Source organism: Oncorhynchus nerka, linkage group LG24 (assembly GCF_034236695.1).
Source record: "Oncorhynchus nerka isolate Pitt River linkage group LG24, Oner_Uvic_2.0, whole genome shotgun sequence".
NCBI lineage: Eukaryota > Metazoa > Chordata > Actinopteri > Salmoniformes > Salmonidae > Oncorhynchus > Oncorhynchus nerka.
Window position 1 is genome coordinate 88,475,632 of NC_088419.1, and position 13,668 is coordinate 88,489,299.

The 13,668-nt window shown below is 41.9% G+C and overlaps 1 protein-coding gene across 1 annotated transcript in view; it reads right to left on the reverse strand.

Moving 5' to 3' along the window:
- The window catches only part of LOC115108783 (serine/threonine-protein kinase Nek7), a 151,991-nt gene extending 148,804 nt beyond the window's left edge, over positions 1-3,187 (reverse strand). The window contains exon 1 of the mRNA XM_065009253.1: positions 2,929-3,187. The gene's annotated coding sequence lies outside the window, so the exon portion shown is untranslated. The remainder of the gene's footprint in view (positions 1-2,928) is intronic.
- Positions 3,188-13,668: the final 10,481 nt, after the last annotated feature.

Below are 13,668 nucleotides of genomic sequence, written 5' to 3' on the forward strand. Positions count from 1 at the left end.
ATCTAAAAGAAAATGTGAATGGGCTATGTTGTTCAAACTGTTGGAGACAGACTGGAGGGTGTGTTCATAACAGTTCAACTGTTCTACCTTGTTAGCAAGCAAATATATCCAAGTTGGCTAGACTTTAAATATTAAGATTAGCTGGCTACTCACGAGCACGTGGGCTTGTGCTTGAGACTGTTAATGTTCTAGAATGCCTGCTACCAGAAGTTAGTCATTATTAGTGGATGTGTATTTTGCTGGTTAAAATGTAAACAAAAAGGGTATGTTTCATAGACAGACCTGAAAACCAGATCAGTGATTACAAAAAAAAAAATTAAAAGCAGGTTAACCTATTTTTTATAAAATAAGTAAATTATTAGTGGGTCTTATGGTTGAAGGCTTATATTTAGCCTAGGTATAATTTTACAAACCCTGAATTCAGTACATTATTCCAGACTGTTTGAAATGCAGTGTATTTGACCTTAAAATTGCACAACAAAGATTATTTAGAGAATTTTTTTTATTTTTTATCAATCAATCAAATAATAAATAATATAAATATACATGAATTGCCCATAAGTTGGAAAGAAAAGAGAGATGATTTTTAGGCCATATCGCCCTGCCCTTGTTGTCATGGCCTGGGCTAACCCAGGAGCCCACCAACTGCTGCTCAGACTTTACACAGGATCGGAGGTCAGTAATTTACTGTTTTGTATGTCTTTGTAGTCAGTTTTCCCTCAGAGCACAGCAGACCTTGATGAGAAAGGGATCAATGTTTCAGAAAATGAAGAACTTTCATATCAAACCAGGAGCCGGAAGGCATCCTCGAAGGATATTTGAATCTGTGAACATCAGTGACCTTCATAAGATATAGAACGGAGATGATAGTCAAGCCTGTTCCTCAGATAGGTGAAATATTGACAGTCTAGTTGTTTGATGGGGTAAAAACAGCCTGCTCTCAGCACCCCACCAAAAGGTCTTCATAAGACAAAAGAGCAATTTTGGAGGGGCCAATTTTGGCACAAAATAAGATTGGTCAATTAAACATATATATAAATATAAACATTCTGTTCAAGAAAGGAAGCAAACATTTCACTTGTAGCCTAGGCATAGTATCTATCCTTTCTGTAGAGCCGGGGTAAACTCTGACATTATGCAAAAAGGAAGAATTTAATGTAGCTCAAAAAAATAGCCTGGGGAGACTTCCTCATCAAACGTGCTTTAAGATAGAGAAAACTCTTCTTTTTTTTTTTTGGTTCTTTGTAAAAAATCCCCAGGGGCATGATGACTGTAAAAGTGGTCAGATGACAAATGTCACATCCCATCTTGAATACGATACTGGAGCCTGGCTGCTCGGCTACAAACAGGAAACTGAGACATTTCGTAAATTCCAATGTGCCGAATAACTAAGGCATTTCCACACTAGAGGCGACACACAGGGATTTACAGAATTCTCCACAAAGATGACTGTAGTGTAGCCATTTCATTTTATATATATATACATTTCAATTTCACATATTTGGATAAAGCAGATATAATGTAAGACCATAACTCCAATGATGTAAACTGTTACAATGTCAAACACGAGACAAAGCGAGATAGGCCTCTGCCAGACAGATTTATAGCCTAGATGCTACAACAACAAAAGCATAACCTAGTTTACAATGCAACAAATCATGACATTTCGCCAAAGGCTGTCAAAAACAATTCACGTCTCATCAGCAATCAAAAACAAGGTTACTGGCAGGCGGCCCTGCCTAAACGCTACAACCCGTTGACGCTCAGTCCTGTTTGATGCAGCCAGCTTTTGGCTGCCATTGACTGATCATCCATCAGGTTCCTGACTAGATCCTTGATACTGTACTTCAGAGAGACAGGCACTGATCTCATCTCCATCACCTAGCTGAGTGAGAGTGACTACTCCCTCTCTGTTGTTTTTGATGGAGAGGGGATGTGGCAACAGGAGGTTGAGTAATAATTAGGTCAACTCAGTCACTCCTGAATCATCTGTGGCTGTGTTCTGTTCTGGGCAACTGATGGTACAGAGCTGAGAGACATTGGGCTGTGAAAACAATGTTAGCGTGAGCTGTGAGGTAAGCGCATCAGTCTAGTACAAGACACAATATGGTGTTCTGTGGCAATAGGCCCACATTACCTCAAGTTCAACCTCTACCATATGGGTCTAGAGTAGACAAAGCATGTGTGTCATCTTGAGTGTCAGAGTTTCAAAAAAGGTACTGTGTTAATATGTACAGAATCTTCACAGTTGTGATCTCACACCATAAACTACTCAACAATTTGGGAAACCAGGCTGCAGAGAGCAGTTATTCCAGTACCTCTTCTCAGTACGGAATTGTAGGTATCAAGAACAAGACATGACACAGCTAGTATTCGAAATACTAATATTAGTTAGCTACAAATCAGCTAATTCATAGCAGCATATTGACGTTCACTATTCTGAAATCACCCCACATTTTCATTCTCATTTCACACTGGAGAACGACGAAACAGATCCAGAACAGGCTGACAAAAAAAGTTTGGAAAAATAACAAATATTTGCACGACTTTTGCTAAACTGACGACAAAACGTTATACTAGTAGCTAGTTGTGCACATTATTAAACAACATACCTAGCTAGCTAACTAACTGTTGACAGTAGAGACTATAGCCACGCGCTAATTCGCAAGATAAACTTTAGAAAACAGCTGGATAGCTAACGGGCTACCGTTAGCTAACTACAGCACGATGGAAACAAGTAGCACTGCTTTCGTCCTGTTTGCTAAAACTTTCCGGAGCGTATTTACAAGTTACCCGTAAATTATATTCTCTTTCTAGCTAGCTAAGTTGCACATGTGGTATGGACGCTGGAAAGTAGCTAACAATATAGTTGGCTAGTTTAACAAACTTCTGCCAGAGACAGAACTATCTTTGCTTCTACATTCTTACCAGGAAGTGGGAGCCTCACTTTTCCTTCCGTCTTCTGGTGGTGATGGCGGGTTGTCTTTGCTTTGGGGCTTACTTTTCCAAATCCAAAGTCGTGCTGCAGTCGAGTTTCCTTGTGCGCTAAAAACAGAAGACCTCTAATTGTAAAATGAGTTGAATAGGTAGTAGCTACGTGTTCAGAAAGAGTCCGTCAGGTCCTTACTGTTCCTGACCCAGTAATGTCAACAACCCAGGAATCCCGGAGCGAAGGGGCGGGGTAAATGTCAAACAATAGAGGGGAACTGTCAAATACCGCGGGATGCGGAGATATATATATATATTTTTTGGAAGGGATCTTCAAATGTAACAGTCATTTAGGCTTTAGAGAGTTGAAAGTTGATCTGAGCCTGGGCAGTGAAACTATAACTCCCTCATCACAAAGATGCACTGCTTCTATTCCTAGATTAGATCCAGGTCATTCGAGAGTCTCTGTGGGTCAGGCCAACTAGAACTGTTTAGAGCTCATATTATACATTTGCTCTTAACACAGCTCTACCTAGCCTATATGTATATAATAACTGGTTGAGCTGTCCCATCACTAGAGACATACACACATTCTCTCTCTCTCTCTCTCTCTCTCTCTCTCTCTCTCTCTCTCTCACACACACACACACACACACCTGTAATACAACGCATACACCTGGAATACACTGCATACACCTGTAATACACCACATACACATGTAATACAAAGCAAACACCTGTAATACAAAGCATACACCTGTAATACAACGTATACACCTGTAATACAAAGCATACACCTGTAATACAACGCATACACCTGTAATACAACGCATACACCTGTAATACACCACATACACCTGTAATACAACGCATACACCTGTAATACAACACATACACCTGTAATACACCACATACACCTGTAATACAACGCATACACCTGTAATACAACGCATACACCTGTAATACACCACATACACCTGTAATACAACGCATACACCTGTAATACAACGCATACACCTGTAATACAGCGCATACACCTGTAATACACCACATACACCTGTAATACAACGCATACACCTGTAATACACCACATACACCTGTAATACACCACATACACCTGTAATACAACACATACACCTGTAATACACCACATACACCTGTAATACAACGCATACACCTATAATACACCTGCATACACCTGTAATACAGCTGTAATACAGCGCATACACCTGTAATACACCACATACACCTGTAATACACCACATACACCTGTAATACAACGCATACACCTGTGATACACCACATACACCTGTAATACAACGCATACACCTATAATACACCGCATACACCTGTAATACAGCGCATGCACCTGTAATACACCACATACATCTGTAATACACCACATACACCTGTAATACACTGCATACACCTGTAATACAGTGAATACACCTGTAATACAGTGAATACACCTGTAATACAGTGAATACACCTGTAATACACCACATACACCTGTAATACAAGGCATACACCTGTAATACACCATATACACCTGTAACACACAGCATACACCTGTAACACACAGCATACACCTGTAACACACAGCATACACCTGTAATACACCACATACACCTGTAATACACAGCATACACCTGTAATAAACCACATACACCTGTAATACACCACATACACCTGTAATACACCACATACACCTGTAATACACTGCATACACCTGTAATACAGTGAATACACCTGTAATACAGTGAATACACCTGTAATACAGTGAATACACCTGTAATACACCATATACACCTGTAATACAAGGCATACACCTGTAATACACCATATACACCTGTAACACACAGCATACACCTTTAACACACAGCATACACCTGTAACACACAGCATACACCTGTAATACACCACATACACCTGTAACACACAGCATACACCTGTAATACAACGCATACACCTGTAACACACAGCATACACCTGTAATACACCACATACACCTGTAATACACCACATACACCTGTAACACACAGCATTTACCTGTAATACACCACATACACCTGTAATACAACGCATCCACCTGTAATACACCACATACACCTGTAACACACAGCATACACCTGTAATACACCATATACACCTGTAATACACCACATACACCTGTAACACACAGCATACACCTGTAATACACCCCATACACCTGTAATACACCATATACACCTGTAATACACCACATACACCTGTAACACACAGCATACACCTGTAATACACCACATACACCTGTAATACACCACATACACCTGTAATACACCACATACACCTGTAACACACAGCATACACCTGTAATACACCACATACACCTGTAATACACCACATACACCTGTAACACACAGCATACACCTGTAATACACCACATACACCTGTAATACACCACATACACCTGTAATACACCACATACACCTGTACTACACCACATACACCTGTAATACAGCACATACACCTGTAATACACAACATACACCTGTAATACAACGCATACACCTGTAATACAACGCATACACCTGTAATACACCACATACACCTGTAATACAACGCATACACCTGTAATACAACGCATACACCTGTAATACAGCGCATACACCTGTAATACACCACATACACCTGTAATACAACGCATACACCTGTAATACACCACATACACCTGTAATACACCACATACACCTGTAATACAACACATACACCTGTAATACACCACATACACCTGTAATACAACGCATACACCTATAATACACCGCATACACCTGTAATACAGCGCATACACCTGTAATACACCACATACACCTGTAATACACCACATACACCTGTAATACAACGCATACACCTGTGATACACCACATACACCTGTAATACAACGCATACACCTATAATACACCGCATACACCTGTAATACAGCGCATGCACCTGTAATACACCACATACATCTGTAATACACCACATACACCTGTAATACACTGCATACACCTGTAATACAGTGAATACACCTGTAATACAGTGAATACACCTGTAATACAGTGAATACACCTGTAATACACCACATACACCTGTAATACAAGGCATACACCTGTAATACACCATATACACCTGTAACACACAGCATACACCTGTAACACACAGCATACACCTGTAACACACAGCATACACCTGTAATACACCACATACACCTGTAATACACAGCATACACCTGTAATAAACCACATACACCTGTAATACACCACATACACCTGTAATACACCACATACACCTGTAATACACTGCATACACCTGTAATACAGTGAATACACCTGTAATACAGTGAATACACCTGTAATACAGTGAATACACCTGTAATACACCATATACACCTGTAATACAAGGCATATACCTGTAATACACCATATACACCTGTAACACACAGCATACACCTTTAACACACAGCATACACCTGTAACACACAGCATACACCTGTAATACACCACATACACCTGTAACACACAGCATACACCTGTAATACAACGCATACACCTGTAACACACAGCATACACCTGTAATACACCACATACACCTGTAATACACCACATACACCTGTAACACACAGCATTTACCTGTAATACACCACATACACCTGTAATACAACGCATACACCTGTAATACACCACATACACCTGTAACACACAGCATACACCTGTAATACACCATATACACCTGTAATACACCACATACACCTGTAACACACAGCATACACCTGTAATACACCCCATACACCTGTAATACACCATATACACCTGTAATACACCACATACACCTGTAACACACAGCATACACCTGTAATACACCACATACACCTGTAATACACCACATACACCTGTAATACACCACATACACCTGTAACACACAGCATACACCTGTAATACACCACATACACCTGTAATACACCACATACACCTGTAACACACAGCATACACCTGTAATACACCACATACACCTGTAATACACCACATACACCTGTAATACACCACATACACCTGTACTACACCACATACACCTGTAATACAGCACATACACCTGTAATACACAACATACACCTGTAATACAGCACATACACCTGTAATACACATCATACACCTGTAACACACCACATACACCTGTAATACACCACATACACCTGTAATACACCACATACACCTGTAATACACATCATACACCTGTAACACACCACATACACCTGTAATACACCACATACACCTGTACTACACCACATACACCTGTAATACAGCACATACACCTGTAATAGACATCATACACCTGTAACACACCACATACACCTGTCTTCCACTTCTCAATGTTAATAATCAACCAGTTATATGGAATAGTATTTTGTTTCTCCCTACTTCAGTAGCCTTGTTGTTAACCTCCTCGCAGATATGGAAAAGGGGAAAAGCCTGGAATGTCGTTTTTTTTCTCTTCTTGAACAACAGTTGAAGATTAAAAGGAACGTCTCAGGGAAACCTGTCAATTCTGTTGGTGAATAATGCTGTGTGGAATTCAATGGCATGGAGTTATATTGGGTTTCCTCTACACCCACATTTTCTTTCAATAAGATCAATGGCGCTCAGTGACAGATAGGGACGCTCTTTTGTATCTTCAAATTTCAGGTTTCTGAGGGAATAATTAGATGGCTGGATGAAACGTAATGCATCAGGCAGCGAGGGGAGTTGCAACAAGAGATCCTCATGGTTCAACACACACACCGCACACACACCGCACTACGCCTGGCTGTTTCTATGGTGAAATCTGTTTAATAATGGTGTTGGATTTCCATTGTTCTAAAAGTGGTGCACACCATTGATCTGCATTAAACCAATGACAAACGTAAACATTTGATAAAGAAATTGAGTATTTCCTTAATTCATGAAAACAAAATGACTCAGATTAAAAGGTGACATGGTCAAATGTTTTTAGTGCTGTTTATTTATTACATTTGGTGCCTATATTTGGTTTCAAACTAAATATTTTTTTGCTATAATCAGTTATTTTCAGATATATCCTAGTCTCACCTTTTTTTCAAAGATAAAAGCAGAACAATTTGGTATAGACAGTACGCTGTATATGTAATATTGGAACAATTTCTGTTTGGAAAATCTACTAAATATATTGATCATCTGACACATCATATTGTTTGTTGATTGGCTATGGTTTTGGGAAAATAGATGAGTTGCATTGATCTTTGGGCAGATGATGTAGGTGTGATTTATTTGTCTAATTACAGTACATTATTTTCTGATTAAAACAATGAATACAAATAAACATTTCACATTATTATCCAAGTATGTTGTTGTATTTGGTACCATATGAATTTACCACAGATTGTCATCATTTTTAAGTCTTTGCCATTTTAAAGTGTATATCATACAAAGGTAACTAGCCATCGGAAGTGTTCTAGATGTGGTCACATTCATAATTAAAACTATAAATGATTTACATTGACATCAATGCACAATCAAATCTGAACACATACACAAATATGGTCAAATATATTGCATTAAAACAAATATTTCATAAAATTGTACGATGTTAAATATTATATAAAATCTTTGAACATTATCACTATTTAAACATAATTTCAAATGTTATATTTTTTTGACAACATTTTGTGTTCATTTGTTTTGTTATGTTAAATTACCATTTTATTTTTAACACATTTTCAAATCTATTCACAATGTGTTTTTACAGAGTATTAAGTATAAAACACTATAAATCATCTGTTCATTACATTACAGTGCCTTCAGAAGGTATTCACACCCCTTGACGTTTTCCACATTTTGTTGTGTTGCAGCCTGAATTTTATATTGATTAAATTGAGATTTGGTGTCAATGGCATACACCAACACCCCATAATGTCAAAGTGGAATTATGTTTTTTGACATTTTTACTAATTAATAAAAAAATTAAGCTGAAATGTCTGGAGTCAATAAGTCTTTGACCCCTATGTTATGGAAAGCCTAAATAAGTTCAGAAGTAAATATTTGCTTAACAAGTCACATAATAAATTGCATGTGCAATAAAAGTGTTTAACATGATTTTTGAATGAATACCTAGTCTCTTTACCTATCAGCCGAGCAGTGAATTTCAAACACAGACTCATCCACAAAGACAGGAAGGTTTTCCAAAAAAAAGCAGACATTGAATATCCCTTTGAGCCTGGTGAAGTTATTAATTGCACTTTGGATGGTGTATCAATACACCCAGTCACTACAAAATTCCTAACTCAGTTGCCGGAGAGAAAGGAAATCTCTCAGGGATTTCACCATGCGGACAATGGTGACTTTAAAACAGTTACAGAGTTTAACGACTGCGATATGGGAAAACTGAGGATGGATCAACAACATTGTAGTTACTCCACAATACTAACCTAAATGACAGAGTGAAAAGAAGGAAGCCTGTACAGAATACAAATATTCCAAAACATGCATCCTGTTCGCAATAAGGCACTGAAAGTAAAACTGCAAAAAGAAATGTACTTTATGCCCTGAATAAAAAGTGTTATGTTTGTGGCAAATCCAACACAACACAACACTGAGTATCACTCTTCATATTTTCTAGCATGTTGGTGGCTGCATCATGTTATGGGTATGCTTGTCATCAGCAAGGACGAGGGAGTTTTTTTAGGATAAAAATAAACGCAATAGAGCTAAGCACAGGCAAAATCCGAGAGGAAAACCTGGCTCAGTCTGCTTTCCAACAGACACTGGGAGACAAATTCACCTTTCAGCAGGACAATAACCTAAAACACAAGGCCAAATATATGCTGGAGTTGCTTAACAAGACTGCACTGGATGTTCCTGAGTGGCCTAGTTAAAGTTTTTACTTAAATTGGCTTTAAAATCAATGACAAGACTGTCTAGCAATGATCAACAACCAACTAGACAGAGCTTGAATAATAATGTGCAAATATTGTACAGTCCAGATGTGCAAAACTCTTAGAGATTATTCTAACATGTATTGACTCAGGGGTGTGAATACTTATGTAAATTAGATATTTAATTTTCAATACATTTGCAAACATTTCTAAAAACATGTTTTCACTTTTTCATTATGGGTTGTGTGGAAATGGGTAAAAAACAAAACAATTTAATACATTTTTAATTCAGGCTGTAACATCACCAAATGTGGAATATGTCAAGGGGTATGAATAGAGGAGAAAAGGAGGGGAGAAGAGGAGAGGAAAAGAGAGTAGGGGAGAAGAGGAGACAAGAGGAGAGGAGGGGAGGGGAGAAGAGGAGACAAAAGGAGAGTATGGGAAAGGAGAGGAGAAGATGAGAGGGGGGGAAGAGGGCATAAGAGGAGAGGAGAGGAGGGGAGAAGAGGAGAGAAGATGAGAGGAGGGGGAAGAGGAGGGGAGAAGAGAAGAGGAGAGGAGGGGAGAAGAGGAGAGGAGGGAAGAAGAGGAGAGGATGGGAAAGGAGAGGAGGGGAGGGGAGAATAGGAGAGGAGGGGAGAAGAGGAGAGAAGAGGAGGGGAGAAGAGGAGAGGAGAAGAGAAGAGGAGAGGAGGGGAGAATAGGAGAGGAGGGGAGAAGAGGAGAGAAGAGGAGGGGAGAAGAGGAGGGGAGAAGAGAAGAGGAGAGGAGGGGAGGGGAGAAGAGGAGAGGAGGGAAGAAGAGGAGAGGATGGGAAAGGAGAGGAGAGGAGGGGAGGGGAGAAGAGGAGGGGAGGGGAGAAGAGGAGAGGATGGGAAAGGAGAGGGAGAAGAGGAGAGGAGGGGAGAATAGGAGAGGAGGGGAGAAGAGGAGAGGGGGGGAGGAGAGGAGAGGAGAGAGAGGAGGGAGAGGAGAGGAGAGGAGAAGAGGAGAGGAGAAGAGGAGACAAAAGGAGAGGATGGGAAAGGAGAGGAGAAGAGGGGGAGGGCAGAAGAGGAGAGGAGGGGAAAAGAGGCGAGGAGGGGAGAAGAGGGGGAGGGCAGAAGAGGAGAGGAGGGGAAAAGAGGAGATGAGGGGAGAAGAGGGGGGCAGAAGAGGAGAGGAGGGGAAAAGAAGAGAGGAGGGGAGAAGAGGAGAGGAGGGGAGAAGAGGAGGGGAGAAGAGGGGGGAAGAGGAGAGGAGGGGAGAAGAGGAGAGGAGGGGAGAAGAGGGGGGGAGAGGAGAGGAGGGGAGAAGAGGAGGGGAAAAGAGGAGAGGAGGGCAGGGCAGGGGAGAAGAGGAGGGGAAAAGAGGAGAGGAGGGGAGGGGAGAAGAGGAGAGGATGGGAAAGGAGAGGAGAAGAGGAGGGAGGGGAGAAGACGAGAGGAGGGAAGAAGAGGAGAGGAGGGGAGAAGAGGAGAGGAGGGGAGAAGAGGAGAGAAGAGGAGAGGAGGGGAGAAGAGGAGAGAGGGGAAAGGGGGGGAAGAGGAGAGGAGGGGAGAAGAGGAGGGGAAAAGAGGAGAGGAGGGGAGGGGAAAAGAGGCTGGGAAAGGAGAGGAGAAGAGGAGAGGATGGGAGGGGAAAAGAGGAGAGGAGGGAAGAAGAGGAGAGGAGGGGAGAAGAGGAGACAAAAGGAGAGGGGAGAAGAGGTGAGGATGGAAAAGGAGAGGAGAAGAGGAGAAGAGGAGAGGAGGGGAGGGGAGAAGGTGAGGGGAGAAGAGGAGAGGAGGGGAGAGGAGATGATGAGAGGAGGGGAGAGAAGGGGAGGGGAGAAGAGAAGAGGAAAAGAGGAGAGGAGGAAAGAAGAGGGGAGGAGGGGAGAAGAAGAGAGAGTGTCAGTGAGGCCTGCTGTATCCATGCAGCCAGTCAGGGCATCTGTTTCCCTACACCAGCTCAAAGCCACTGGAAAGTATGTACGTTGTGTTATTTATTGAGAGCAAGATGAACTGGCAGGCAATGTGTGTGATGTTTGCACTCTGCTCATCTTCAAAGTATAATTGCAACACACACTCTGCTCATCTTCACAAACCAACTGAATGTAAATACTGAATAATACACTGTTAGAAACAGAGAGAGATAAAGTTTCATTTGAGCTGCAGGGAAAAACCTCTGTATAATTGAGGCACAGGAGAGACGCCTCATAACGATGAGAAGGACAATACGAGTACCATGGACTTATCCTCCTAACCCGCAGCAGAACGTTTTGTATGTGTGTGTATGTGTGTGTGTGTGTGTGTCACTCCTTTTAGTGTCAACCCGTATCTGTCCACCTGTTCTGCATCACCCCACACATGGCAGACCCGTCTTCCCTCTCCCACGTTCCTCCCCCAACACACTCTCCTCTCCCCCGTCACTACTGTGTCTTAGCAGCCTACAGGGCATTAGGTTGAGTCGTATCTTGTCAAGATCGTCATCTCTCTGACATCCACGTGTGTGTTTGTTTGTGTGTGTGTGTGTGTGTGTGTGTGTGTGTGTGTGTGTGTGTGTGTGTGTGTGTATGTGTGTGTGTGTGTGTGTGAAATGCACACCTGGCGAACACTGGGGCAGAACTAGAACACACATTGAACTGACACCCTGTTAGAGCAACATGTGGTCACATTGAACTGACACCATGTTAGAGCAACATGTGGTCACATTGAACTGACACCCTGTTAGAGCAACATGTGGTCACATTGAACTGACACCCTGTTAGTGCAACATGTGGTCACATTGAACTGACACCCTGTTAGAGCAACATGTGGTCACATTGAACTGACACCCTGTTAGTGCAACATGTGGTCACATTGAACTGACACCCTGTTAGAGCAACATGTGGTCACATTGAACTGACACTCTGTTAGTGCAACATGTGGTCACATTGAACTGACACCCTGTTAGTGCAACATGTGGTCACATTGAACTGACACCCTGGTAGTGCAACATGTGGTCACATTGAATCAAATCAAATCAAATCAAATGTATTTATATAGCCCTTCGTACATCAGCTGATATCTCAAAGTGCTGTACAGAAACCCAGCCTAAAACCCCAAACAGCAAACAATGCAGGTGTAAAAGCACGGTGGCTAGGAAAAACTCCCTAGAAAGGCCAAAACCTAGGAAGAAACCTAGAGAGGAACCAGGCTATGTGGGGTGGCCAGTCCTCTTCTGGCTGTGCCGGGTAGAGATTATAACAGAACATGACCAAGATGTTCAAATGTTCATAAATGACCAGCATGGTCGAATAATAATAAGGCAGAACAGTTGAAACTGGAGCAGCAGCACAGTCAGGTGGACTGGGGACAGCAAGGAGTCATCATGTCAGGTAGTCCTGGGGCACGGTCCTAGGGCTCAGGTCCTCCGAGAGAGAGAAAGAAAGAGAGAATTAGAGAGAGCATATGTGGGGTGGCCAGTCCTCTTCTGGCTGTGCCGGGTGGAGATTATAACAGAACGTGGCCAAGATGTTCAAATGTTCATAAATGACCAGCATGGTTGAATAATAGTAAGGCAGAACAGTTGAAACTGGAGCAGCAGCATGGCCAGGTGGACTGGGGACAGCAAGGAGTCATCATGTCAGGTAGTCCTGGGACATGGTCCTAGGGCCCAGGCCAGTTGAAACTGGAGCAGCAGCATGGCCAGGTGGACTGGGGACAGCAAGGAGTCATCATGTCAGGTAGTCCTGGGGCATGGTCCTAGGGCTCAGGTCCTCCGAGAGAAAGAAAGAGAGAAGGAGAGAATTAGAGAACGCACACTTAGATTCACACAGGACACCGAATAGGACAGGAGAAGTACTCCAGATATAACAAACTGACCCTAGCCCCCC